This window comes from Neodiprion virginianus, chromosome 2, assembly GCF_021901495.1.
Source record: "Neodiprion virginianus isolate iyNeoVirg1 chromosome 2, iyNeoVirg1.1, whole genome shotgun sequence".
In the NCBI taxonomy this organism is placed as follows: Eukaryota; Metazoa; Arthropoda; class Insecta; order Hymenoptera; family Diprionidae; genus Neodiprion; species Neodiprion virginianus.
This window is the reverse complement of record NC_060878.1, coordinates 24,124,663-24,131,211: the sequence shown is the minus strand read 5'-3', so window position 1 is coordinate 24,131,211 and position 6,549 is coordinate 24,124,663.

The window sequence follows — 6,549 nt, the reverse complement described above, 5'->3', positions numbered from 1 at the left end:
CTCATCGGAGGTGTCCCTGGCTTGCTTTGACTCTGCGGTTAGTTGAAGATTAGATATTGTAGTAATGCAAAGAGAACAACAAATAACAAAAAATCGAAATACCCTTACCGAGACCCAAAGAAAGAGAGGGGGAGGAATAGCCAATAGATTCGCTCTCGACTCTTTCTATCTCTGAGACCCCAGTTTTTGTTGAAGCTAGAAATCTTGTGAATGAATGTTCATCCGAGCCCAAAGAGCGAGGAGGTAGAGGGTGGTTCTGAGCCGTTGACAATGACTACGTAAGCTGGCAGCGTTCAGTATAGTATTTTGGCTGATTGCGATAGTCGATGAAGTAGCCAGTGAGTTATTATTTTCTGAGTTCCCGTCCGTTGCACTAACTACGGGGGGACTGCAAATTTTTATAATATAACACCAGGAATGTGAATCGGTGAATTCTTAGAACTAGGATTTTGAATGCATCCTCATCAATTTGGCCGTCTTGAAGCACGCCAGGGTTTGAGTTAATTGAGATTAAGGTTTTTTCGAAAAACCACAAAATCGAGTGAAAACATCCTTTCCTAGCAACTCTTACAGCCAAAATCTTATCATATCTGGTTCGATTTGTAGGGGCCTTCTCCTACCAATTCGGCCTTAAGACATTTAAATAAGATAACCAGAAGGGTGTCGGATCAACAACTGAGATAACATGACAAGACTTTTTGTTTGCTGACTGTATTATATCGAACACTAAAGAGATCAATGATTTCGAATCATGTATGGGAGTGACGTGAACGCAGGGCATTCCTTCTTCCTGGCAAGATTAAGAAATAGTCGTACAGTTTGTCTTTTTATGCTTTGTTGTTGGTGGGGTGCCTTCAATTAGGCGTCTTAGAAATTTGAAGGTTTTGTTATGTAAGTCGGTTATGTAAATCCGGCATTGAAAAAAGGCTAATCCTGCATTTTGGGTAGGCAACAATTGTATTTTTTTCTATCTTGTCGAAGGTTTGATCTTATTGTAAGCCTAACTTTGAGTTTTTGGAGTGAGGGGCACCACCATTCAATCGACATTTTGAAAATAAGGGCATGATTAGTTTTTTGTATCATTACTTGTTTTTATCTTGAAAACTATAGGTCCCACAATAATTTTGAGCAGTGCTGTTTTGTAAATACTATTATATCTACAACTCTTGCATTGAACTGTCTGTTACAAAAATAATTCCAAAATTAACTGATGAACGTTTTTGAAGCCTAATAATTTTTTTATATTTGTGTTACGGAAAATCAACATTAGAACTTTTTTATAGAACTGATGTTCATAAATAATTCGAATTGTTAATGTTTATAATATTCTTAATTTTCTGAGACGTTTCAGCACCATAAAGTGAAGCGACTAAGGGATCGATGAGATACGTCGGTGTATAAAAATTTGATTTAAAGTTATTTTACATATCCTTTTGTATTATGTTATTTTATGTTTTTTTATATTTCTGTTAGGTGTGTATAGGGAATGACTTGGATAAGGAAATATTAATTATAGGGAGAAATATTCCTTTCCACTCAGGAGTGGGTAGAAGGAACGAGTTATGTATTCATGATAACAATACATTAACAATACGACGATAAATTAGAGACGCAGAATTAATAAATCAGGTAATTCAACATGTTCTTCTCGTTCTCTTACTTCTATAGTTCGACTCACACACATAGCTCTCTTCCCTACTCTCTCCTTATTCTCTTCCGCCTCTCATCTTACTACCTTTACCATCAACTCTTTACTACTCTCTTGCTCTATCGCTGTACACTCCGCCTGCCTTTCACTCGTACTCCTATTACCTTCTCTCTACATTTAGCTGCCATTGGTCTCTCATCATATCTAACATTTTAGGTAATTATTCATTCATGTATTTAATTATAAATTATTGCGATTTCTAATAATTTATATTATTTAATGCGATCTGAAATTCTTTGAAGTGGTACATAGGTTCATCTGTTTGGGAACCAGATACTTATATAAATAGGGAAAGAAAAAGAAGAATAATTGCTTGCAACAAAAAGTTGTAACAAAAAGTGAATCAGGGTTAATCTCCCCAATCCCATACGCAGCCAAATTTTCCTGCAAGTATTATTTATTGTCAGCCTTTTTATGAAAATAAGCATCCCTGTCAGCAGCAACGCCTTCTAGATGGGACAAGAAAATTTGTGTTAATTTGGGTGGCAGTTATTAAATATCCAAATAGGTATGTGGAGTTTGAAAACTGAAATCGGTTGTTGAGCTAGTTTCAAAACAGGGTTGTGCGATTAATCTACTGTGCTTTGCAATACTCAAGATTATGACTATAATCTACCAACAAAAAATCATTACAAACTGCCGATTATTCAGTTAATCACGTAGCCCCGTATAGTTTGAAAATGAACCCTCGATAACGAATGAAAATTACAAAAATCCCAATCGTTCAAAGTAATTTTTATAAAATCATTGTAATAAAGGCTCTTTAGAAAATCTAGAAATTGATTCTGCGAAAGCCAATTCTATTCCCTCGCCAATTACAATGATAATGAATTGCAATTGGAGAATTTCAGCCCGTAGCGCGCCGCCCGAGCGGAAAACTGTTTCAAAATCAATTTCGGTATGTGCGCGTCACGATATCTTGCACAAGCAAAACTTTGTAGTCACTTAATAATAAGTAGGTAGAAAACTTGTTACTTTAATGCAATGAAGATTCGGCAGCTTTTTTATCGACCGAGATTGCAATGAGCCTTGCAGATGGCTGTTTACATTCTCACGGAGCGATGTGCACTAAGCTAAAAATAATCGATGCATCGATTAATCGAGCACAAAAAAATAATCGAACATGACTCGATTTAATCGGTACAAATTAATCAATTATTTCGTATTTTTTGAAACGGTGCATTTCAAACCAAAATTTCGTGAATTTCAGTGAAACTTTACAGTTTCATTTAAAATATTTCTTAATTTCAGGTAAAAATGATCATTCATTTTTCACTAATTATATCAAATAGGTACTTAGTATAAGTAAGACAATGATAATAACTGATAGTTGAATCACATAAATTGATATTTTATTGCGTCGTTCATGGGAGTAAAAAACGAAAAACGATTGTGAGGAAAAATAATCGGGTCGGTCGATTAATCGAATTTGAAAAATAATCCATTATACTCGATTAAATGAGAAAAAATAATCGATATTCGATTAAATCGATTATTTTTGGTCATTCTTATCACGGATCTTTATTGTGGAATACTCTACCATGTGTTTCAGTTTCGCAAATCAAGTACATCAGAAAAAATCATCAGTACAAGGCTGCAGGTCTGTTTTTTGGCGAAGATATCGCGAGGTTATTATACAGTGCTTTCACCAAAAACTGCCTACAATAAGGCGTTATTATAGTTAAATTGCGTTGAATTATTAATAATGCCTTATTACAGTGAATCATATTTTTGATCTGCATTATTTTAAACATTGACTGTATAGTAATTAACGGTAAAAAAAATGTATTATCTATTGATTAATTGGCTTATTTATATTCACTTGTATTTGTATATTTGTTTACTTTTTTCGTGGCCCAAGCAATATTGAATTTTATCCACGTGCGTCAGAGCAGTAAGTACAAAAATACTTGCTTACAATATTCGTAGCTAATACAAACGACGCGAGCCGAAGACACAAAGATTCAAGCGCTGGCCAAGGTTTCCTGGTTCCAATGAGCTCTGTCTTTGAGCTATACCTAAAGACGTAGGAGATTATTGCCCAGTGCTATAAAGTCAAGCGAAGAAGTCATGGGGGATTTTGGCCCACGTTCTATTTTTGTCGGAAGACATGCACGCGCAGTATTTTCTGGCTTCCGGCCAAGCACACCGTCGTGTATAAACATTTTGCCTCTCTTCGGTACTTTCGTACGAGGCCAGTGAATGAGAAAAATAAACTAAGACATAGGCGGCATGATTTTCCTCCCAAAGCTGCAGATACGTTCAGTATATTGAGAATTAAATTCGCCTTTTAATTGGTCGCAATTTCATTTGTATCATTTTGCGGAAACAGTTTGGTATTTAACAAAAATTGAATGCAAGTTTAACCGTAGGTCAGTTCTTAATAAACCAACACGAATTGAGCATGTCAAAAACGGAATAAACACAAATCAAATGAAATTTAAAAGAATTGGCACACAGGTCTGTTGATTCTATTCAATTTGTTTTAATTCGTGGCAATTTCCTTTTTGACTGACATAATTCATTTCAATTCGTTTTGGTTTACTGGGTTACACGCTTCTGATTGAAGCCGTAAAAACATATTTTTTCAAAAAATTTCGTACTGTGTAGATGTATTCTGTTCTGGAAAATCGACATTACGGCCATCGTTGACACCACTCTTGCAATACAATTTCAGATATTCGCTAACTCTTTTTAAGTACACTGCTGCAGCTGTATCGAACTCTATTTCACACTTGATGAAGCGCTGCTAGAAATAACCTTTTAGCTACGAATTAGGTAAAGGGCGTTTCGATTGATCGCAGTTTTAAATTATACACTAATAAATAGTTGATTTTTTCACCACTTTTAGGATTCCTCTAAAGTAATTCTAAACTAGTATTAAAATTAGAATGTTTAATTTTTTTTGCCAAAAGCTTTGATTCATATTCATCGGGATTTTGCAGTGTTCTCGAATTTTCTGTATTACAAGAAACAAAAGAAAATTTTCGTCTTGACTGGTAGAAAGAAAGGAAAGAAAATTTCACGATACTCCGTATTGAAAAAGCTTCAAAAAATTACGCTATTCTTTGTAAAAAGTAACTCAAGTAATATGTAAAATATAATAAAATAAAAAGCCCGACACAAATTAGATTAATACGGATTTGGAATTTCGTCAGAAAATTATGCTTTATCATCATCGGCAAGCACAAATTAGGTCAGTTTGAATCAAAATCGAATGATCTCCAAAAATACAGAGCTCTGTTTTATTCCCATTTTTTTCAGATCAATTGATTTATGATTAATATTCATATGAAAATAGTTATTTCCGTTTATAAATGGAATTTTTTTTACCTTAATGAGCAATTCCTGAGGCATATATGTCTTCTACCGCAATCGTAACTTCCTCATAGGCTGATCTTTCTAGCCTCGGCTCTATTAATTAAGGCGCACGCCTTGCATTGTTTCACTCAAGTGCTCATAACTTTCTCAATTGTTGGAAATTCGGTGTCAACTTTGCAATAAAATATTTTTGAAAGATGTAGCTATAATAATATACAAAACCAAAAATAATTTTTTCACATTTCTAGACTATTGTATACTCCCTTGAGTAAACGATAAAAACAGAATTCTGTAAGAAATAAAAGAACCGACTGATAGACCTCAAACTTCATGTAAATGCATTTATCTTACGAAACGAATTATAATGTGTAGAAAAAATATCAACGATATTTAAATACTGAATTTGTTCTTCTGCCAAAGCGTAATTCATAGATATTTACGGTTGTATGAAAAAAAAACAGTGATGCGATGTCTATGCATATGTAATAACAATATCATTATTAACCCTGTAATTTACGCTGGGACGCCCACCTTTTTTTTTGGAGTTTTTTATTTATTAAACTATTTTTTTGGTAACAACTGCTGTATTTTTCAGTTCCACATGGTTTCTGAAATATATCTAAGTAGAAAAAATATTAAATTTATTTATTTGTTCATTGCCAAAACAGCACGTGTAAACAAATAGTCGAAATTCGTACTTTTCAACAAAAAAAAAGGATTTTCTGCTAATCTACCATGAAATTCCGAATGCCAATTTTAACACAAACTTAATACACACCAAAAAATGTTTCTTCTTGTTTTTGTCTCTCCACCATATTGGTTCCATCATTTTGCATTTTCAAATTTCGAGTCCAAATTTGTAATCAGTGACCCCAAAAACCATTTAACATAAAGCTTTATCATGATTAAATAAATTTTCGAAATGACGTCCACCATATTGGATCCGCCATTTTGAATTTTCAAATTTCGATTTCAGATTCGTAATCAGCGACCCCAAAAGCCATGTTTTGTTTGCAAAATTTCAATCGAATCGCATATAAAAAAAATATATGTATGAAAGCGTTAATCATATTTTCACAACTTAGCATTTGCGGTGAGTATTTGCTCGCAACTAAAAAGTGCGCCGTTGGAGTAAATGTGGGAAATAATTCCATTCGTAGATTGGAGTAAAGCCAAGGTTTGCCAGAAAGGCGCAGACGTTGCATCCGGTGATGGCAAAAGTATAGCTGTATACAGTGTGAAAATTAGGGAAAAACCTGAGTTTTACATATATCTAAGTTAGTATATATTTTTGAATTGGAACAGAGACAAATGAACTCAGCGGTTATACGTTCTTAGAAAATAATGATATATACCGGCGAAGAATAAGCGAAACACGTGCCCATCGGTTCAAAATAATATTACAAATTTTCCGGTCTAAGTAAAATAGGGAGAGAAGAATAAACACAACATGGAATTGGGTTGGAAAATAAGCAAACAAACAAATAAACAAAAGAAATATCGTGCTAGTTAGATAAAAA